Here is a 25,187-nt window from a genome sequence, read left to right as displayed (position 1 = left end):
AAATTAAACAGAATAAATGCATTTATACATACCAAAAGTTTTAAACGCAAACCAGGTACTTGTAATAATATTCAACTGCACAACAATCTCTTCAGAAGGACTGTACTTTGCAAAACAACTGTACTGTAATAATGCACATACTGCCAGTACTTTGTATGCTTCAAATACTTCAAATATCTTTAGCTACTGTGAAAAAGAAGCACATAGTGAAAAAATAAAGTTGTTTTCCATTTTGTATGCATTTTATACAATTCAGAAGTTATGCGTTTTTATAAGTATTTCAAACATTTTTATCAATATATTGTAGTTTTGAACATTTTGTTTAGTTAGAAATTTGTTTTGAGCATTTTGAATGCTTCATTTTATATTCATTGCATAAAAAATAATTTAAATGGAATTATCTTCACGACCTGTTTGTGATTTTTTTGAGCTTCAGATGATTCACTCATATATACTGTATGCCTCCAACTGTAACTGCATGCCACATGGATTTGACTTTAGATCCCATTCTGACACCATGTCACTCACCTTGTGTATCTGAATAAGATGATGAGGCTTGGGTGTTCATTTAAGTAATTTATTATACACAAACACATCAGGATGGATGATAGGAACATTAAACTTAAACAAGCTAACTGACTGACTGCTAGACACATACATGCTTTCACTCTAGCAGCTCACTCAAAATGGCAATCTTGCTTTCACGTGCTCAGTACTTATATGCACGTGTCCAATGACTGCAATGGTTCTTAAAGATAAAGCATACACTCTGATGTATACTTACCATTGAATCTAGGAATCTATAAGATATTACATAAGGTATGTCCACACCTTGATAACTTTGCACAGTAAATACACACGTGAACAAATGTTGATATTATGGTTGTTGAATTGCAAGCAATAAAATGTATTTAACAAATGAGAAAAATACTAATAAGACATTTAAACTGAATTTAAAATGTCTGTATACTTAATGACATAATTTACTAATTTACTTTTAGTAATAAATCAGATGTCAATTTAATCAAAAGACAAAGACATGATAGTTTAAAATGGCAGTGCAAAGTGAGTAGTAGTTTAATTCTTACAGAATTTCATATCTATACACAGAGCACTGAGTAAATGATCATTATCATAAGGTCTCACAACACTTGAAAAATGACAATATCATATCTATTCACTCAACTATGAAAGTAAGTGCTTATTTCTGCAAAGAAATCATTGAAGATATTTCTGGTTTTCCTCTATGTGTGCTAAAATGATTTTTCTGAAAGTTCCAGGTATAAGCTTAAATCATCCTAAATGGTGTATACTTTCCTTTACTACAATCAACATATGTGACATCTGCAGTACTGTAGCTAGAGTGAGGAAACAGTTGTGTTTGTCCCTGGTATAAAGTGTTTAGGGGCATGACCACTGTAGTAGAAGAGTTATTGATGCAGCATAAGTGCAATATCATCAGTCATTGAAGAAACTGTTTGATATTGAAGAGGCCCAACTTAATTTCATTATTTACTTTTAAAATGTGTGTGTGTGTGTGTGTGTGTGTGTGTGTGTGTGTGTGTGTGTGTGTGTGTGTGTGTGTGTGTGTGTGCCCATATTAGTAATTAAGTGACTGCATGCTAAGATTTGGTTTTAAATGAAATTTGGAGGACCTTATTTAACCAACATTTTGAGAGTGATGGGATGACACTGAGTGGACTGTCCAGTGCATCAACTGACCTAACTACCACTCTGAGCATCTGACATATTAATATCAGCATGCATTGTTTTATCCATTGTCCTTAGTCAGTTTGGTTCTGATTACAAACATTTTAAATCTCCCCAGTAAAATTATTAAACTCATTCCCTCTTATAATGAAGAAATAAGAAAATATTTACTAAAGGCCTTGGCATCTAGGGTTTAGTTTTCAAATATAGTAGTCATATGTGTCACAAGAATGGCTAAGTGTATGTGTTTCATGCTGTTGCTCCTTCACTCAGCAATTTGTATCTGCCCCTCCCTTCATGCTGATCATTGTCTTTCTCAGCTGCTTACAACTTTTTACTCACCCAGCTGCATTGAGATGTCTCATCCCCAGTTTGGGTTCTAATCTATTTCACTTCAGCTATACTTTCTGATCATCTTGGAATACATCTGGCGGTCCATTAGCTGCATGTTGCACATTTGCTGTCCTGGCAAGGCTTTGCCACATCAGAAGAAGTAACCTTCAACTGCAAGCAAGGTAGCTGTTAAATCATCCTTATTCAAACCAATATGTAGGCTTTTTTTTAATTTATATTCTCTAACCAGTGATGTCACCAACATTTTGTAATATGTTTCAGAGCTCATTTCACCAGTCTTCTAAAAGTTCTGCCTAAAATCCATGGACCATTTTCTGCCACAACTGAAAAACAAGGCAAACAGTCCTCCAGATTTACTAATCTTCTGTGTAAGACTAGATTAGTCTTACATGGAAGCGCCAGTCTAAGAGTATGATGGCAGCACACCATGCATATTAATGAGGGTGCGCTGCCTCAAATTTAAAGCTTACAAGGAGCGTGGACAAGTGTAGGGGGCGTGTCGGACTGCTGAGCAGTCCATAAATCCACTCCCCTGCAATGAAGAAACGCTGCAATTTCAAGTTACATGAGTGAGTCCGCTCACATGTGCACAATGTAACACTACACTCCCCATATGTTAAACAACTGACAAAATTAAAAATAAAAAGATTTTTTTTTTTATTTCATCCGATATAGCTGCCCGTATTTGTGCGTGTTTGCATGGGTTTGCCCATTGCTTAGCTACAGTTAGCAGATTAGACACCAGAAGAGGATAATAAGAAAAATATATGCAAATTAAGCAAAATAGCGATAGCTTAGTGGTTAGAGCCTTCGCACAAAGAGGAGGCATTCCCGGTTCGAGTCCCACTACTGCACGTTCCATTTTCTGTTGGAAATCTGTATACAAAAATATTTCCTGACATTTTTTTATGTATAAGGTTTGTAAAAAGCATTGAAATGTTAAATGTAGTCGTGAACGAATTGTATATATATGAAGGTGAAATGGTTATGCATTCTGAGGCATGAGTACCCTATTTTAAGCAATATAAAGGACTGCTAAGCACATTTTACCAGTATTGAGCATATTTCAATCCAATTGTGTGTAGCTGCGCACCACTTTAACCAGCACAATGTCTTTGCACGTAGCTGCGCACCTCGCTAACCAGCACAACCACAATGTATTTGCGCATAGCTGTGCACCGCGCTAACCAGCGCAACATTGGGCAATGTCGAGCAACATTGAGCAACGTTTGGCAAAGTCGGGCAAAGTTGAGCAAAGTCGGTTAAACACTGCCACACCTCCTTTACTGTACCTTAACCAGTCAGGTCTGCCCAGTAGGATAATAAAAAGCAGTGACAGGACTCGAACTCAGGATACTGTAAACTATAGTCACAGTACTTAACTACTAAGCCATGACAGCATTTTATAAACATGCACTTTCAACAGAAACATATCTATCGAAGGAATTTTAAACATTGCCAACATCAGCTAAGCAGGTGTGCCTAAAGCTGAGTTTTTCCAAAACTGGCCAATCACAAATAAGTGCAGGAAAAGAGGCATATTTAAGCTCCACAGGTGAGAATACATGCTATAACTGGTTGTAGCTTCCTTCTGCAGTCAGCATGGCCGGTGTTAGAGAAGGCACTTGATTTAGAGCGTAACGCTGGGGTCTCGAGGAGTCCAACATAATGGTTTGGCTCCTTGTCCACAATCATGAGGAAAGACTCTTGCTGGGCCAGTACCAGGGTACCCAATATAAAACGGAAGCCTGGAACAGTCTTGCCTGTGATCTTACCAGTGCCGCTGGTGTTCCTCAGACTGGTGAGCAGGTCAGGCACCATTATTCTGACCTGAAGCGATGTAATGAGGACCAACTGGACAGTGGATCCAGGAATCCCGTACAATGTGTAATGCCCCAGTACTGAGTAAGTAGCCATTGTATTAAGTAGTTAAGAATTGCTATGCTTGTCTATACTATGGATAGGTATGTCTCAGTATCCCTGCATTTACTTCACAGCTGCAGGAGTCCGGACTATGAACCAGCAAGCCCATGAAGATAGGCTGCAAAGGCTGCATCATCAGGCATGTTAGTAATTATTCTGCATGTACTGTTATATAAAATAAATGAGAGAGCCTTCAAAAAGTCTTTAACCCAATAAATAAAGGTGTAATAATCCTTTAATAAATGTATGATTCATTGAGTGCATCTGTGTCATTTTCTTTAATATGTTGTTGTACTGTTGCATTCTACAAATAGTAGTGTTGTATTAAGCAGTGTCAACCCACACTTGGGTAGGCCCATATAACGTGGATGAAGGGAGTGCCAGTAGCTGGTATGCATATGTACAGCCCTCAACTGTTGGTTCATGGCCAGCATATACAGGTTAATTTGGCACATGAGTAGCTTGGTATTGTGTTCCCCAGAAATGTCAGTGTGCTTCCAGAAATGTAGGGGCTATTAACATATAACTGATACTTTCACCTGAACATATCTAGATAATTATATTAAAGTAGATCTGTCAGTGTACCATCTTAGCAGTAGTGTGTGTGAGCAACTCTCAAAATATGTTGCAGTAACATCTGCATCTTGGACAGTTTGTATGTAAGACCCAGCTCATGTATAATGATCTAGCAAAATCCAATTGCACAATATAAGGACATTGGGTAGTGTAATAATACATGTAAGGGACATATAACTGCAGTTAATAGGAATGTAGCAAAGACTAGAAGGATATATAAGTTGATAATTGAGCTATTTTTTCCCACCCTACTGTATGTGCATAAAAAATGCAATTTCACACCTAATCTTAAATCATTTGTTGGGACATATGTCCTATTGGTTTATAAATATTTGCATTAATTTCTATGCATGTGCTCTGTTAAAATACTACAATATTGGTGGACTGTTGCCATCAATTCAACCTGCATGCTGTTGTAATGTCCACTATTGTTCTATATATGCTTGTGTTATGCTTGCTTTTCAACTGTTGAAAATCTGGTGTGTTGGGTTAATTGGAATACTTCTGCATGCTGTTATAATTAATTGGGAATGTTGTTGACTGTTACTAACCCATATCTTTATTAAATTCTCCAAAACATAGTTTGTATGGGAAGGCCGGTACCAGCAGACCCACCTGTCCCACCTCAGCTGGCCATGGCACCTGGCACCAGCAGATCTGGTGCCCAGCCTGGGACCTCCTCCTCCATTGGCCCTGTGGCACCTTTGGGTAGAAGAGCTACAAAGGATGGTGCTCAGCCCCCTGATCAAGCATGGGTGGAGGATGGGCATCTATCACCCTTCGAACGGTCCGGGCTATGGTGCATAGAGAGATTGAACGTTCTGTTGCAGAACCTCTATGCCAGCTTGAGACCTGAATGGTGCAACTCCTGGGTCAGCCTGTGCCTCCTACACAGCCCCCAGCACAGTCACCCTCTAGGCCGTGAAGGTGCAGTGGTGACTGCCCATGGGTGGGGACCTCAGTCCCACTGTTTCCATCTGGGGGCTCATGGGCTTGCGATTTCCAAACATCCATCCCCATCAAAGGTGTTCACCCACCACGTGTCATATACCGCCCCTATATGCGTCTTGCTTGTCTTGTCTGTTTACCACCCCAACCTACCTCTGAAAATATACCTACTTCCCCTACCCCACATTCCACTCTCACCTGAAAAACAAAAAAAAGGCAATCTGCTCCCAAAAAAAAAATTACGCCCCATACATAGCTGCCCATTTTGCACTCATGTCCACTGGACACATGAAATGTTATTGAATTGGCATTACAACATACTTTGTTGTCCTCACCCCTCTCTCAGGGGTTGAAGTTTTCATATCTACCTCCAAATTTATTGCATATGCACAGCTGTTGCTGTTGAAGAAATGGGCAACTATGGACCTTCCCTACATCCGTCCTGCACATCCTGAGCTATTTTCCATACTGTCTTTCCCTCTTTGTGCCCTTTTTCACCACTTTCCTATCTCCCAATTTTTCTTTTCTTTCAAAGAAATGAGTGTGGGGGTGAGCGGGAGTAAGCACTATTAAGCAGTAGTTAGCGGGTTTGCGCAGGTTTGCTCTTGTTTGCACTTGGCTAAGCAATGTGCAGCAATGTGCAAACCCACACAAACCCGCTTACAACTGCTTAAAAGTGCCTTAGTCGCTCTGTATGTGAGGGCCCTTGTTCTGCTCAGGAGCAAAATAAAACACCTCTGTAAGTCTCGAAGCTCAGACCTTGTACACACTGCACAACATGAAGTACCACTAAGCCACGGTAGATATACATTAAGTTAGTGCTCAAATAATTATATCATGCATCAGGATGAGTGAATGTAAAGGAAAAATAGGAATACCATATCACACAACTTGTTCTCTGGATGTTGACCAACAGTTGTTGTCGGATTACATTACATGACTGTGATAAGTGAAGCAACCATTCTAGCAGGAAATAATGTTACACCATCACTTTACAACCCCACATGGTATCACAGCAGGACAAACACTGGCATATCTGTTTAGGGCAGAGGCCATACCTCCCAACTTTCCCAAATTTTCAGGGATGTCCCTGATTTTGACACAAATTTTAGCTCTGTCCCTCTGAATACCTCTGAAAACTACTGAATTTGGCCAGAAAGGTGATGAATTACACTTAATGAATAATGACAATAATTAAGAGTTAGACACTTCTTTTACTTCAGAAAAGGTGTATTCATTCATATGTTCTGATTCTCTCAATGTCTCAACTTAATGGCACTAATATTGTAAAGACGTCCCTGATTGGCCCTGACTTTTTCTTGATTTTTCCCTGAGTCTGTTAAAATATGTACCTGACTGGTTGAGAGGTCAGGCAGAGGCAGAAACACAGAGGCATATCAGCCTTTCTGCTGTTACACACTGTGCAAATAGCTTTGGAAGGAGTTTTGGAAGCATACCCTTATGTAGGAATACAACACTGAAATACAAATGGATGTAGCCATGTACTGGTAGCAACCAACTGTAAGAATGCCATTGCTCTATTGCTGAAAAGAACTGTGTGGTGCACAGACATAAAATAACAGGCTATTCTCTGGCTATCATGTGGATAGGTCCACAGTTGGGAGTTATGCAGACAGACTACTTGCCTTGATAAACTAACATGTACACAGCAACCCTGTAAGTCCAACAAGATAAAATCCACACAATACTACTTACTCTCTCTGTACTACTGAAACCCTACCCAAATATAGAATATACCTGTGTGTGCACCGGGTCTACCAAGGATGTAGGTAAGCATACTCACAGTACTGAAATGTGTCCAGTTTTTCTGAGCAGCTTGTGATAATGTCAACACTAAAAAACACAAACTGTTTAGAACTGAGAAAATGAATATTCACAGTATAGCAGTTCACAAACAATTCTTGTGCCAAAGGAATACATATCAGTAACTAGCTTTGTATGGCAGTTAATTGTAACAGTTGAAAAGAAAGTACATATTTCCATGTATCTTGGGGTAGCATTTTGAGGGGTGAGTACATTTCTACACTGACAAGTGGGTGCTGGAAGCAGCAACATTAGGTCTGAGTACAAAATGTAAATCTCTGGCTACACCCCTGGCTTCTGATATAAGAACTATACTGACCTTCTGTCTTGAACAATGATGTCCACAGCAAACATGGATGATCTCCATCTTGGAAAGCTTAAAGGGCCACGCCTACATGAGTCAGCAATTTATAGTAATCAGTTGCTATGACAGTGATTACTGCAATTACTACACAGCAGGCTGCATGCAATTAGCAAATGGTGGCCACTATTTGGTGCAGAGGCCATCACATGCTCATGTGGAAATTCCTACAAAAGCAGGCTGCAATCTCTGCCAACAAACTCAATCACTCTATTGTAGAGACTGACAGAGAGAGAGAGAGAGAGACAGAGAATAGGAAAATAAATATTACCAAATCATACAAAGGAAAGATATGTGACACATATGTATTTACTGGCATGTAGTAGATGTTATTGAAGAATAGTCTACATAATGTGAACCATTCATATGTGGCAGCAGTACTTCTTTAGGCACAGATGTTCTGCTGAGCTACTGCTATGGACGATACTATGTGTATTTGTGGGCAGTGGGACATACCTGTGAAATGTGAGCTCAGCATTAAATGTCAAAGATCTGATCCATGTTATCTGTGTTCTGTACAGTAGTGTGGCCAATGGCTGTTGGGGGGATTAGCACTAACATTATATAAACATGGGTGTGACAGAACAACACATGCATGATAGTCATATTAAAGAGTAGCTTAGCATTGGCAACTGCTGTAGCAGTCAAGTATGCTTATCTAATATCTGTTGCCATATATACCCCCCTAATGTTAGTGTGTATTCATATGTGACACCTGTTTGTGTTGCAGCAAGGCTCAACAGTTCAGCAGTGTGGACTTTGTGTGTGTATGCCACATACATACGGAGAAATATATATGTGTCATATATGTTCACATCTGTATATGTGCATAGAGCAGGGTACATATTGCAACTGTTTGTGAAGGGGGGAGGTATATATGTTGGTGAAGGTTAGTATGCAAAAATTTGCATGTAGGTTTTAGTGTATGACAAACAAGACAGCATACAGTGCTGGTATATGATGTGTGGTGGTTTGTTCAGTTTGCAATGTTGAAGCCAGTTGTTGTATCTTTCGGCTTTTCCCGGTTAGGGGTCGCCACAGTGGAACTCCGGTCTGCTAATGATTGGCAGCAGATTTTTACGTACCAAGTTCCCAGCCCTGACGTACAACCTTCAACGACGGTACGCCCATTCACGCATGTCTCCACACAGAAGATGCTTTAGCTGAGAATCGAACAGGACAACGTCTTGCTGTGAGGCAACAATGCTACCGCATCACCACCACCACAGTATTTGCAATGTTGAAGCCAGTAAGGCCTGCCAAAGCTATCTGGGCTGTGAACACCTTCAATGCATTTATCCCAAGACTGTGCAATTTTATTACATTACTGTACACCTTACATCCTTTGTATAATTGATATTCTCACTATGAAAGGTGAAATGTATATGTGCCTACATATGTATATGTATTTGTATATATATATATATATATATATATATATATATATATATATATATATATATATATATATACACACATATATATATATATATATATATATATATATATATATATATATATATATATATATATATATATACACACATATATATATATATACACACACACACACACATATATATATATATATATATATATATATATATATATATATACATACAGTATTTGCAATGTTGAAGCCAGTAAGGCCTGCTAAAGCTACCTGGGCTGTGAACACATTCAATGCAATTATCCCAAGACTGTGCAATTTTATTACATTATTGTACACCTTACATCCTTTGTATAATTGATATTCTCACTATGAAAGGTAAATGTATATGTGCCTACATATATATGTATATGTAGACAAATGGATGTGTGTATGTATATATATATATATATATATATATATATATATATATATATATATATATATATATATATATATATATATATATATATATATATATATATATATATATATGTGTGTGTGTGTGTGTGTGTGTATATATATATATATATATATATATATATATATATATATATATATATATTTATATACTCATACACCTACATCTACTTGTTGCAATAGATTCTCTGTACTGTTGACTGACTGTGATGGTCAATATGTTTGTGAATATGTCAAATATATGTATCTGTGGGATAGCTTAGTGGGAAACTGTTTATGTTATGGTATTATGGGTCTTGCTTTGATCCTAGCAAAAGCTGTGCATTCTGTTGCTAGGCAGAACAAGTACTATTGCATACAGTGTAATTAAGTCCCTTGGTTTTAACTAGGGTGTGTCATTGGAGGCTAAAGCACTACATCTATGATTATTGATTGGTACTGATGTTGAATGCAAATCCTGTGTGTATTGTAGTACCACTTGAAGCTCTGTGCCTGTACAGCAAAGTATGGTGTATGTCCACATTGCTTGCATCCACTGTTTTGAGTGGTCCCTGTATTCATCACAGATTACATTTCTCAAGATTAAGATAGTGTAAGTACTGACACACTGTACTGTATAGTACACACTGAAAGCATATCTGGGTTGTCATACCTTTGTGTCCTGTAATTACGTCTGATGTGTGTGTGGGTATGTTTGTAACATGTCCTTTGACATATGTGTGGAAAAACATACAACTGCGTATCTAGCAACATTCATAGTGTACTACAGCAGTATGTGACCTATATTCCCAATTGTGCACATATTTTGGCCACGGGTTTGGCATTAACAAGTTGTGTGGTATAATAGTAATACATTTACTGGACCTTACACTGATTGTGATGGATGATATATTTCTTTACTCATCAGCTTGATGTATATCTGCTGTGGCTAGGTGGTGCATCATGTTGGATACAGTGTGCCAGGTACTCTTGTATAGTCTTATATAGTGATTTTATTTTGTTGCTGTGCAGAACATGGCTCATTTGATAGAGCATGAGCAGGGCACTTTCAAGCAGTTGTGGGGTGAGCAGTGATAAGTGGCAGTTACAGTGTTTCACTCTCAGTTAGCTTATAGGTTGCTATATATGGCAGTTCAGTGATATCTGTAATGTATAATGTTAAATGTGCCATATGACTTGCTCAGACATATTTTTGTATTTATGTCTTCCAGGGATCATGGCCCATCGTAGGAACCCCAGTTATAGTAGTGCTGAAGATGATATCATTACTAGCAGTATGATTCAGCAATAATGTCTCATGTTCTCACGAACCAGCCAGGACCAGCAGGAGCATACTGCAATGTGGCAAGATATTATTCACAGGGTCAATGAGGTAGGCCTGCATAACCGGACATATGAGCAGGTACGCCACTGCAGTGATCTTCTCAGACATGTCTGTCAGCATGCTGCTGATGTGCGTAGACAACAGCTTGCAACAGGAGGTGGTGTTAATATCAATCCCCCCCTCACCAGAGTGGAGGAGCTACTCCTGAGCCTGATGGCACCTGCCCAACAACAACAGCAGCAGACATACACCATTATGGAGGTTGGAGATACCCAGCAAGTACACATAGAGCATGCAGGTAACATGGCATATCTGTAGACTACTGTTATCTGTATTGGTAGATCATGCATATGTGAGATGTGGAGTGTGTCGTTCAAAGATGTGGAGCCTGTTGTTGTGCAATACTGATCATTTGGAACATAATCTGTAGCCCTGTGAAAGTAAACTGTTGTTGTACTGTAAGATTGCAAACACACAGTAGCAATGCCACAGTTGTGGCCACTGACAAACAGTGTCATCTCTATGTAGGTTCCTCTGGGTTGACATCACGGCAGTGGACAGATGCTGGTGAGTGTGTTCTACATTTATTATTGTAAATAAAAAGTGCATGTCAAAGTTAAGGTGTAGGCTATGTACACATGTAACACACCTACCCATGATGCTTGCTGTGCATGTTTGGTGTAAGAGCACGCACATCTCACAAATGTGATTAGCTGCCTCAAACACATGCAATACCCAGACCATCTCAAACAAATGTGGCTAGACTGTAGTGACCACTGGATAGGCACAGTTGATACTCAACATGCACAGAACATACACATCTATGTCATACACAGAGCATTTTAACATGCTACACATAAAGGATTCCCAAACCCTCTGTAAAGACACACTCCAGTATCCAAAATCTCATCCATACATAACACATAATATACCTGAGGGTTAGAGGCCTATCCTGGGGCATTTAAACACTCTGCAACACACTACACATTCATGTCAGGGAATGCTCCTTATTGGCCTCCTTACGAACTCATGTAACAACTGGTTGTGAAATGGTGAATTTAGCAAAGGTAGTACAGTTCCGGCACAGCATGATTAGTGCTGGTTTGTGAAACATTTGTAGCCTTGAGTGACCACCTGATGCTTCATGATGATGGCCTATGGTACTATACCCCATCCAGTTATTGTAACCACAGTACTACACATAGCTGTCATTGCTACACACCATAATGATGCGTGTGTGCACACATATGCACCTCTAAACAATATGCATACCAGTCACCATTTGCACAACTGACACATATATGTCTTGTGATGCTATTGATTGGCTAGGGCATATGACACATATTGGGTATGTGTAGTGTTTAAATATGCAGTTGTGTTTTAGCATGCCATCTCATAGATGAGACTAGCATGTCCACAATATGATCTACACTCACCATAAGTACTGTACATTGGGTATGTGGCCGAATGGTATTACATCAATTATCCATGCACAACTGATGTTGTTGTGTGAATACTCATCATGCATGTGCTAAAAATGTGCCCACAATTATTTGCAAAATACACAGAGGCTGGATACAGCATTGGATACCTATCTGACACACAGATGCACATCCAGAAATGGTATGTACACCTGTGAGTTATGGTGCACAGTACATTACAGGGTTATGAATACCTGCACAGCAATGTTGTGCCCATGTATGCATTGTGTTCCAGGGGGAGGGCCATCACCTAATAACAAAACACATGCATCAAAGCCATGTATACTGTTAGTAACAAGGACTGACTACACTTGCACTGCATGCTGTTGAGCAACACATCCTGCATGCTGACCATGTGTGATATGACTGTTTTGCTTGTGATACTGTACCCCACCATCACCTGCTATTGTGTATGTTCTGTGATTGCTGGTGTTGTGTGAGTCTGCTTTAGGGAGGAGTGTAGTTTTGTGTGTGTGTGTATGTGTGCATGTGTGCATGTGTGCAAGTGTGCATGTGTGCATGTGCGCATGTGGTCTGAAGTCATGTTCAGGTCTTAAAGTGTGTTTTCTGTTTTCCTCTCACAGGTGCCGAGATGGGGCTGGTTCAGTACAGCAGGGAACCTGATGTCACTGAGACAGACAGTGATGATGAGGATAGGTGTGTTGAGGCACAGGCAGGTTTGTCAGGGTCTGTTGTTGGGCCACCAATTGACAGTACACAAGTCTCCACCCCATCCATGCACACAGTCATACTGCCTGTACATCCATCATCACCATTGCCCTTAGCTGAGGGACAGTGTACAGTTGGTACTGGCCAGGACAGTGTGGTATCTATGGCACATGTATCAGGACACAGCAGCCATAGCCAGATGTCTGGAATGGTACCACATAGGCAGATGCCCAGGGGTTCTCGTCAGAGCACTGCTGGTCATCATGCCCCTGGCAGATGTGCCACACCTCTTTCTACCATTCGCATGTTCCAGGCTGTCATGGAGGCACAGACATGAATGGAGTGGTACACCAGGCAGGGTCTATGGGCACAGCGGACTCATTACACCTCTGTAAATGACAGTATCCGTGACCTAGGAGGTGCATACGTAACTACACTGTGGTCATTGGTAGATGTTGAGTTGAGACATTGGATGTCCTCCACAATGTCATGTCCATGTGTCAGGACAGTGCAGGATGGTTGAGATATCGACGTGGATGTATGCCAGCAACATCAGCAGCTGGAGGTTGCTGTGGACGTCCAGTAAGTCACAGCCACTCCTGTAATGCCAGTACCAGTCCCAGCAATGTTGGGGGGCTGTCCATAGACCATCCTAGCAGACCATGTGCACGTGGCTCTGGCCAGTCCCAGCAGGGACCTGAATCCAGTGGACATATGTCAACCTTTTCAGATAGTACCCAATCTGGATTAGTACCTGATACTCTCTGTAGCACCCCTGCAAGGCACAGGTCCCATATCCATGGCCAGAGATGGTGATTTGTAAAGCCTGTCAGGTACAGTCTGTAGCTGCCTCACAAATCCCCGTATATGGTAGCCACATGGCAGAACTGTGTGCATGCAAACACACGAACATAAACCAGAAACCTAGGGCAATCACATACCTGCACACATTACATCAACATTGGCCCATAACAGTACTCATGGGCTTCACACACACACTCACACACACATGTCGATTGTATGGCTCAGTGTAGGCCTCTGGCAAAGCAACAACATACCCTGTGCATATGATAAAACCTGTGCCACCTCCTGTCATCTGTAACATTGATGCAGGAACAGGCTAACATGGTGCTGATACACAGGGTGACTTTAATAAAGTATATCAATGGTTGGATGTGTAGCATGTTGTCAGCAGTAAAGTGTAATGATATCCTTGAAGATGTAGCTAAGCAGGCATGATGCATTAAAGCTGTAATTACCAATGTTGCATTGTTTTCACCAGTGTTTATTCCAATTGTGTTTTGTTTGCCCATGTGCCACTTGGCTGATATGTGTAGTTGTGTCAGCATGCATTATACAGTGGACAATAAGTGTGGAGTGTGTGCAATGCAGGTTTGCAGGTGTCCATTTGTGAACATGGTGGAGGTGCACTGTCTGCATGTACATGCATATTGGACACATGGGCAGGGTGACATGCCCTGTATTGACCAGTGTTAACACTCCATAGTTTCTATTGGTGGCCAGTATGCATTGTACTACACACATTTTGGAACTTGAGTATGCATGTGTGTGTATGAAACGGGTTGACACTGTGCTGTTGGTGATGCTGTTGTTGCTATCTGTCATTGGTTCACCTACAGGGTTGCATGGACCGTGCTATCACAAACACAAGAAATTCTCACTTATACAGTAAAAGTGCATTAGTCTCATGGAGCCTTGCCATAAACTAAATTTATAATAGAATGTGTGAAGTTGTACCAAAAATGAGTTACATACCAAGAAGGGATAACCTCTCTGGTCAGTATCATTGGGAAAATACAATCCCTCAATAAACATACAAGGCAATCTTCAAAATACAAAATGGCAAGGATTCCAAAGACAACACTAAAGCTTTCTTTAGTGTTGTGTATAATCTACAGGGGAAATCTCAGATCAGGTCACAGTTAATGTAAATGGTCACAGAGTACACTTATCTGACTGACATTACCAATTTCTTGTCAGACAGTTTGAATGCGGATTTCACCACCCTGTCGTTACACAAGGGCCACATTTCCAGACCTGAAGAATGTAAAACCTGATGATTTGCAGACACTCTAGTTAAAACATCTCTTTATCAAAGTCCAAACCACAGTGGCAATGGTACTGGACAGTGTCCTTGGATGTGTCATACACAAGCTGACATATGAAGTCACCACTCACCTAAACACTCTGTCCAGATGCATCCTCTATACAGGTTACATACTTGTGGAATGACACATGGTAATGGTGTTCACAGTCCACAAGGGTTAAGCTACGTCTTTTTCTTCTCCTTTTGGATGCTCCCATTAGGGGTCACCACAGTAGATCATATGTTTCCATTTCTTCCTGTCTTCTGCATCTTGCACTGTCACACCATCAACCTGCATGTCCTCTCTCACCACAGTCATAAACCTCATCTTAGGCATTCCTCTTTTTCTGTTACCTGGTGGCTTCATCCTTAGTATCTATTTCACAATATACTCTGCATCCCTCCTCAGCACATGTACAAATCAACTTAATCCTGCCTATCTGGCTTGGTCTGCTAACCTTCAAACCTGGGCTGACCCTCTAATATACTTATTCCTAAACCTGTCCACCATCATCACACCCAGTACAAATGTTAACATAAATTGATTAAGGGTAGAACTACAACAGATCCTGGAAACTCTCACCCTATATGCCAGACAAATGTTATTGGGAAGGCTATGGAGCATAGCATTATGGAACTCATTAACAGTGACATTATGAACCTGCAAACACTGCACCATACACACTTAGGTTCTCTAAAGGACAGATCATGGCTCCTACACCTAATAGACTTCAAGACAGTTAACAAGGCTATAGGTGAGGGAGGGGAGGTCCACACAGCCAAGCTATAGCTCACCAGCAATTCATACCCATCCCACATTCTGATATTATACATAACCTCAACAGACTGACCATAAACGATTGTTAGATGATGGACTGACAACTGGCGCACAGATGTAGGACACAAAGTAACATTTGCAGCCTCCATGTACAATTCTATGCCAGTAACAAGTGGTATTCACCTGCACTCGGTCCTGGGACCACTCCTGTTTGGCATATAGCTTTCTCAGGTACAAGAAAACACAGTAGGGATATGTCTGTCCACGTTTGATGGAAATGCATACTGTGGGCTATACTTTATTCTCCAGATGACACACACCTTCTCCAAAAGAGTATCATAGAGACAGTTACCTGGAGTCAAACTTATGCTGTAAATCTATAAGCCAAAAAAAGCATAGTTATCCACTTTTAGAAAACAAAATATCCCCAGAGTACAAAATAGGTAGTAGCCCCCAAAATGTGGAACAGGTACTAATGTATACATAGAGCCATGTGTTTAGTCATCTCTCCTTTGATAATCACATTAACAAAGGGTTTTGGAAATCCCTCTGTGGAGCACATATGCAATAAAGGGTTTGCATGCAGATCCACAGAGGTTGTTGCACACCTATAATGATTAGTCATCTTTGCCAGACATTGCTTGCTTTGGAACAGGATTCAAATATACCTCAAGCATAAACCCTCACTCACACTCTTCAATAGAAACCGTGATGAGTGGATGCGAAACAGAAGACGTAGCCCAGGGATCACTGCAGTGGCTAAGCTTGTCAGTAGCATACAGAAGTGACCTAAGGTCTGGAAAGTGCCAGCATGCTCTGGCAAAGATAACAGATGTGTTCATGGAGAAATCAGAGTACCCACCCATGAAATAATTGAGGTCACATGTATGTATATGGCTTTGCCCCACAGCTACCTTACATGTCTAATGCACATACAGTTGTCATTGTGATATATCATACAGTAGAAAAATCAAAAACACTCTACATTGTCACACACTCTCACACAGTCAGCAAGTGCAAGATTCAAACTCCTTCCTAAATATATTATGACATTTCAGCAGTATGCATTTCCATGACACGCTATACACATTACTAGGGTTTAAACTTTCTACAGGTATATTTGTAGGATGGTGACATCATCAGACTTGTCAAAGATGAGTTTACCACTTTTAAGGGGTGTAAGTAATCTCCAAAAAGGTTGCTCCACCTGAGAGAGACACAGACACACGGTTGGCAAATACAGGATATTTGTAGGATGGTGACATCATCAGACTTGACAAAGATGGTATACCACTTTTAAAGGGTGTGAGTATTCTCCAAAATGTTGCTCATCCCCAAGAACACACACACATGCAGTTGGCAAGTGCAGGATTCAAACCCCTATCTAATTACATTATGATAATGCAGCAGTATACATTTACATGACATGCTAGACACATTATGGGGACTGCACCTTTCCGCAGGTATATTTGTAGGACGGTGACATCATCAGACTTGACAAAGATTAGTATACCACTTTTAAAAGGTGTGAGTACTCTCCAAAAAGGCTGCTTTTTCCCAGAAGGGCACACACACACACTTGGCAAGTGCAAGATTCAAACCCCTACCTGACTACATTACATGATATGACAACAGCACACATTTACATCTTGCACTATACACATTACTTGAGTTTCGTCTTTCCACAGGTATATTTGTAGGATGGTGACATCATCAGACTTGACAAAGGTGAGTATACCACTTTTAAGGGGTGTGAGTATTCTCCGAAAAGGTGGCTCTTCCCCAGGGAGACACACACAATTGGCAAGTGTAGGATTCAAATCCCTACCTAACTACATTATGATACTACAACAGTATACGTTTGCACAAAATGCTAGACACATTACTGGGATTTCTTCTTTCCACAGGTATATTTGTAGGATGATGACATCACCAGACTTGACAAAGATGAGTATACCACTTTTAAGGGGTGTGAGTATTCTGCAAAAAGTTGCGCTTCCCCAGGAAGACACACAATTGGCAAGTGCAGGATTGAAACCCCTACCTAATGACATTATGATACTACCGCCACACACATTTACACAACATGCTATACACATTACTGGAATTTCCCTTTTCCACTGTATATTTGTAGGATGGTGACATCATCAGACTTGACAAAGATGAGTATACCACTTGGGTGAGAGTATTCTCCAAAAAGGTTGCGCCTCTCCGGGGAGACACACAGTTGGCAAGTGCAAGATTCAAATCCCTACTTAATTACATTATGACATTCCAGCAGTACGCATTTACCTGACACACTATATACATTACTGAGATTTCACTTTTCCACAGGTATATTTGTAGGATAGTGACATCATCAGACTTGACAAAGATGAGTATACCACTTTTAAGGGGTGTGAGTAGTCTCCAAAAAGCTTGCTTTTCCCCAGGGAGACACACACACACAGTTGGCAAAGTGCAGGATTCAAACCCCTACCGAACTACATTTTGATACTACAGCAGTACACATTTACACAACACACTATACACATTACAGGAATTGCATCTTTCCACAGGTATATTTGTAGGATGGTGACATCATCAGACTTGACAAAGAAGAGTATACCACTTTTAAGGGGTGTGAGTAGTCTCCAAAATGGTTGCCCTCTCCCCAGGGAGAGACAGACACACACACACACACACACACACACACACACACACACACACACACACACACACACACACACACACACACACACACACACAGTTGGCAAGTGCGGGGTTCTTAATCCAAACTAAATGCCTTTACACTTCAGCAAGCAATATGGAGTTACAGGGTGCAATACAGACATTACTTGCTGACAGTTTGCCCAAAGTTTTTTTTCACATTTGCTAACCTCAGCAGGCTTATCATGCAAGGTGTATTGTGAGTGTATTGTATGCGTAGGCAATGACCATATCATATATGGGTTGATGCACCACATGCTGGCACACACAGGGTCAAACCGGTGGCTAAGCTCTGTCAACCCAATACTGGACAATACAGTCAGGAGGAGTAGGATCATACAACCACAACACCAACTGTCTCACATAGACCTACAATATAAGCACCAGCAAAATACTCACATAAATACACATTACCATACTCGGAGAATGCAAATATTAATCTGAAAAAGAGAGAGTGTCCTCCTAAGCAGACAAGCAAGCAACATACACCTCCAAGCACATGCCAGAAAACATATAATACACCAAAGCAGTGTGCCTCATAACAGGCCCTAAGGCAAAACAACATACCCAACACACTAGTAATAGGTGACTTCATAGTCAGGCACACAGATGTTCCACTCACTCGGCTGGACAAGGGGAAGGTTACTGTCAGTTGTCTGTCAGGTGCTATGATCCACCACATAACACAAGCACTTACATCGCTCCAGAACAGGTACATATATGACGTGTTCTTTGTACATGGTAGTGTGAATGATCTGAGACATACCTCTCAGGACAACATGACAAGAGATATATAGTAGCTCTATGATCATGTAGCCCAGGCTGGTATGACCCTGACCTTGAGTAGCATCTTACCTTCACCTACATGATACTGCAATATAACAGAAAGACGATAAACTTCAACAATTGGCTGAGCTTCTGGTGTCATTCAAAGAGGATTCAGTCTCTGTCTGCCAGTGATGACATGATAGACAAGCCTCATTGCTTCGATAAAGATGGTTTGCACCTGTTGCCCCTATGCTTCTGAATACTGGCAAAGGCTCTTGCTATCCCCATATTACCTTTTTAGGCAAGGCTCAAAGGTTCATAGGTTCATAGGTAAATACTAGGCTATCGGCCCAGGCACCTATACAAGCCCAGCCAAAAAGGTACCCTGGCTTTTGCCACACAAGAAATTTATTTTCCTGTGCCACTGTTGAGCAGAGACACAGAAGTGATCCCTGAGGTGAATTTCCTATTTCCCATCAAATCATCAAGATTTTTCTTGAAGAGTGCTAATGAGGAGCTTTGTTTGATATAGATAGGTAGTTTATTCCGGAGTATGGAAAGTCTCTGGGACAGGAATCTATCCCTCTGGCATCTTCTGTTAATTGTGGTGACAAGGTCTAGGTCCCTAGAGCATGTAGCTCATAGGGATTGAGATTTCTTTAAGTGGAGCATGTCCAACAGTTCTATGTTTGACATAGCTTTGTATGTTAGGCAGAGATCACCTCTGAGTAGGCAATATGTGACAGAGTAAAGCTGGAGTGTTTTGAGATGGTCTGTGTAGGGCATGTGTTTGAGGCCAGTAATCCTCTTGTGAGGTATTTCTGTGGCCTTTCCAGTTGTTGTAGATGTCTTGTGAGGTATATACCAAAAGGGACATTGTACTCTATAATGGATCTAATGAGTGATGAGTAGAGGGGAACAATGACCACTTTTTTTCTGCATGAGAAACATTTTGTGATGAGGTGTGCCACGTAGAAGGATTTCCTGACTACTGTGGTGATGTGATTATCAAAGTAGAGACTACTGTCCACCTGTGTCCCGAGGTCTCTTATTACACTTTCGGTGTTAAGTATACTACTGCCTATGTTGTAGTTCATGGGTACAGAGTTTTTACCAAAGGGGATGACAATGCACTTTTTGGCATTGAGCTTGAGGCCAGGGCTTTGACACCAGGCATCTGTCTCAGTGAGGCCCTTTTGTAGGATGTCCACATTGTTAGTAGTTTCGATTATGGCTCCTAGTTTGCAGTCATCTGTGAACTTCGTTAGCCAAAGACCGTCTGTGTTAGCCTGTACTTCAGGGAAGTAGATACCAAACAGGACAGGACACAGGACTGAACCCTGTAGTACTCCACTTGTCACTGGTCTGAAGCTGGATTTGGAGTCTGCTACTTTCACAGTGTGGGTTCTGTCAGTGAGCCAGTTGGCAACCCATCTTGTGACATAGTGATTTATACATAGTTTAGTGAGTTTATCTATAATTCCAGAGTGGGGGATGGTGTCAAAAGCCTTGGCAAGATCTAGATAGGTTGTGTGAACCACCTTACTCTTGTCTACGGCTTTGGTGACTGCTTCAAAGAAGTCTATCAGGTTTAGGAGACATGATCTGCCTTTTAAGAACCCAAACTGGTTATGGTCCAGAGTTTGGAGATTACCAATGTCTTTGTTTATAAGTTCCATGATGATACATTCCATGGCCTTGCAGACCAGGCTCATCAAGCTAATGGGGCGCTAGTTCCTGGGGTCCGTGGTGGCTCCCCCTTGCCGTAGTGGGATAACTGTCACCATGTGCCATTCAGCAGGCACAAAGCCTGAGGTGAGGCTATGATTGAACATGGTACTTAGGTGTGGTGCCAGTTTGTTCTGTAGTTCATGTAGAACGCAGCCTGGGATGTTGTCTGGTCCCATGGATGCTGTGTTCCTGGCTTTGGAGAGTGTGGTTTTTACCTGTGCAGCCATGATGACAGCAACTTTGCATTCTTCCGATATAGAGATGGGCTCTTTCATGGGTGAGAGGGGGGTAAAGTTGGCACTGAACCTATCTGCCAGGATGTTTGCAATATCAGTTGGGTCGTGCCATTGTGCTGTAACTCAGAGCAGATCTGAGTGTTGCCATTGAGATTCTTGACATAGCTATAGCATGCTTTGTGGTTGTCTTTAGAATCAGTGGTGATTTTGTTTTCGTAACTAGCTTTGGAGGATTTTATCAGGGATCGCAGCTTCTTACTGAGGCTTACCAGGGAGCTCCTCCACTCATGGGATTATACCCTCTTTTGCAACAGTTTCTTCCTTCTGTTGTACAATTTGTTTATGGCAGGGGACCACCAGACTGGCTTATTTTTCTTGGAGGATAGTGTCTTGGTTCTATTTGGGATAGCACGATCCATGCACTCATGTAAGTGCTTATAAAGTGCAGTTGTGTAGGATTCAGTAGTCATAACTGTCTTGTTCATCTGCATGAGTGTCCTGAAGTTCACCACTTCTGTCTTAAGAAGCATGAAGTTGGCTTTGGAGCATTTTTTTAACATGGTTTCCTTAATGGGGGGTGGGGGCAGAATGTGGATATGTAGGGTAACTAGCTTATGGTCGGATCGGACCAATGAGGCATTGACTTCAGGTGTGGAACACAGGTCACTCAGGACAAACCAAACCCCGTAACCAACACAAATAACCACAAAGTGAGCTAAATGCTACTCATTGCCAGAAGTCTCAGCCTCCAAATGCACACACTCAAGGCACTTCTCAGTATGGAGAATATTGATATCTGTGCAGTAACAGAAACCTAGTTCAATGCTCCAGAGAGCACACCAGCACTACCAGGATACTACTCATTCCATACCTTCCAGCATCAGAACCTGGATCATAGCACATAGGGTGGGGATGTATCCATATTCATTAAGGATACCTACACCTGTCTCTACATCCTCTCTACATGATATGTACCCATAGAATGCTGCACAGCAATGTTCTTCCCATTCCACAGGGGTGGGGACAAAAAAGACCCTTGGCATTCATGCTGTATGAGCCTGACGAGTCTGATCTGCAAGGCAATGAAGCCAATCATAATGGAAGTCAACAATAAAGACATTGGGAACCTTCACACAGTTGAGCACACCCAGTTTGGCTTTGTCAAATGCAGATCACGCCTCCTGAACTGGGTGGCTTTGTTTGAGACAGTTACCCAGGCTACAGATGATTGAAATGAGCTCCACATAGCCTACCTATACCTCGCTAAGGCCTTTGACACCATTCCCCAGTCAGGTATCATAGATTAACTCACCAACCTGGGCATGAATCCATACATCACAAGATGGATTGCAAACTGGCTCACAGATAGATCCCATAAATTAAGAGTTGCTGGCTACATGTCAAACTCTACATCGGTAACAACTGGTGTCCCCCAGGGTTCAGTCCTGGGGTCCTTCCTGTTTGGTATAGACTTCTCAAAAGTACATACCAACACAGGAGGGTTGTGTTTGACTAATTTTGCTGGGAGCTGTAAAGTGTTTGCCATAACAGATTCCCCAGATTGCACAAATATTCTCCAGAAGGGACTCTATGAGACAGATATGTGTGGTGTCAGAATCATGGCCTCAAGCTCAATGTGAAAGAATTCATAGTAATCCCCTTTGGGGAAAACAAAGTACCCACAAACTACCACATAGGTGTTACCCTCTAAAAACTGACAAGGTAATAAGGGATCTGGGGACACAAGTAAATAGTCATCTTTCCTTTGACAACCATATTGCCAAAGTGATTAGGAAATCCTATGTGGCCCACCTAATCAACAAAGGGTTTGTATCAGGATCAAAAGAGGCAGTGGTGTCCCTCTACTCTTAACTCATCAGACCCATCACTGAGTACAATGCACCATTTTGGATGTACTCGACTAAGCATATCCAGCAGTTGGAGAGACCACAGAGGCACCTCATCAAGAGGATTACTGGCCTCAAACAGTTGTGTTATGCAACACAACTGGTAAAACTAAATCTGTTCTCAGTTGCGTACCGCCTACTCAGAGGCGCACTCTGCCTAACATACAGAGCCATGTCCAACACATAACTGTTGAACATGCTCTACCTACGGATAACAAAATTGAGTCGCACTACACACTCTAGGGATATGAACCTCACCACAACAATGAATACAACATGCTGGTGGGATACAGTACTATTCCAGACACTTGCCTTACTGTGGAACAGAGTCCCAATGTACATTAGACAGAGCCCCTCACTGACACTCTTCAATAGGAACCTTGATGGGTGGATGGGAAACAGACAATTCACGCCAGGCATCACATCAGCAGCCCCACTAGAAAGGGGCTTAGAGTACTGACTATTAGAACTAGGGCTTAGGAGACTACCCAATTGGGTGGTGAAAGCTGCACAACTTGCCTAGCTAATATAAGCCTTTGTGAAGATAGCCTACTACATACCTATGAACCTATGTGACAGGTACATGTCTACAGATAGTAGATGTGTACTTCATTGTACAGTCATGTTGTACAGCAGGCACATGCATCATATACACTGTAATGCTTACAGATACTGGTGGCTATTATGTACAGTGGGTGAGATGTGCACCTCATGTCTTTTGTGCCATTGGGATGTGTGCTGGGTGTGACAGTCCTGGATGGCTCCCTGTCATGGTCACCCTCTTACACACATCTCTGCCCATCCATCTTTGACTTATTATACTGTGTTCCCCAGATATATATATATATATATATATATATATATATATATATATATATATATATATATATATATATATATATATATATATATATATATATATATATATATATATATATATATATATATATATATATATGTAGGTACATAGGTAGGTAATAGGCTATCTGCCTGAATGCATATATTAGTTAGTATGGCCAGAGTGTGCAGCTATCACCACACATGGGGTTAGTTCCCTAGGCCTCTGTGTAGTAGAGCTGATAAAGTGATCCATGGTGTGAAAGTTCAGTTTCAAATACACTCATCAAGGCTCCTCTGGAAGAGTGTCAGTGAGGGACTCAGCCTAATGTAGGTTGGGAGCCTGTTCTAAAGCAAGGGAAGTCTGTGAGTTAGTAATGTATCCCTCCAACATGTTCTATTTATTGTTGTGATGATGATATCCCTAGAGCATGTGGCGCAGTGAGCTTGGGTTTACTTCAGACAGAGCATGTACATCAGTTCTGTATTCGACATGGACCTGTCTGTGGGGCAGAGACTGGCTGAGTAAACAGTATGCAACAGAGTACAGATTGAGTTAACTTCAGTATTGTTGCATGGGGCAACTGTTTGAGGCCAGTAATCCTCTTGTTGAGGTACGTCAGTGGTCTTCCCAGCTGCTGAAGGTGCCAAGTCAGATTCATTGTAAGTGTGCCATGATACTGTCTGATGGGTCTGATGACTGATGAGTAGGAACCTCCTTTGACCTACATGCAAAACCTTGGCAATTTGTGGGAACACATAGCATGAATTTCTAACCACTTTGTGAATGTGTTTCTGGAAGTAGAGATGACTATCCACATGTGTCCATAGATCCCTTATTATTACCTCTATATTTAAGGTGTTGGAAACTATGTGGTATTTGTATGACTGTAGCTCGAGGCCATAATTTTGACACCGCATCTGTCTGACTGAGACCCTATTTAAGGATGTCTCTGTTGTCCCAAACATCGATTATGACAACCTTTTTGCAGTCATCCACAAACTTTGCTAACCATAACCCTCATGTGTTTGACTGTGTTTCTGCCTGAATGCATATATTAGTATGGCCAGAGTGTGCAGCTATCACCACACATG

Source organism: Protopterus annectens, chromosome 3.part0 (assembly GCF_019279795.1).
Source record: "Protopterus annectens isolate FY-2018-M chromosome 3.part0, PAN1.0, whole genome shotgun sequence".
NCBI lineage: Eukaryota > Metazoa > Chordata > Ceratodontiformes > Protopteridae > Protopterus > Protopterus annectens.
Note: the sequence above shows the minus strand (reverse complement) of the source record.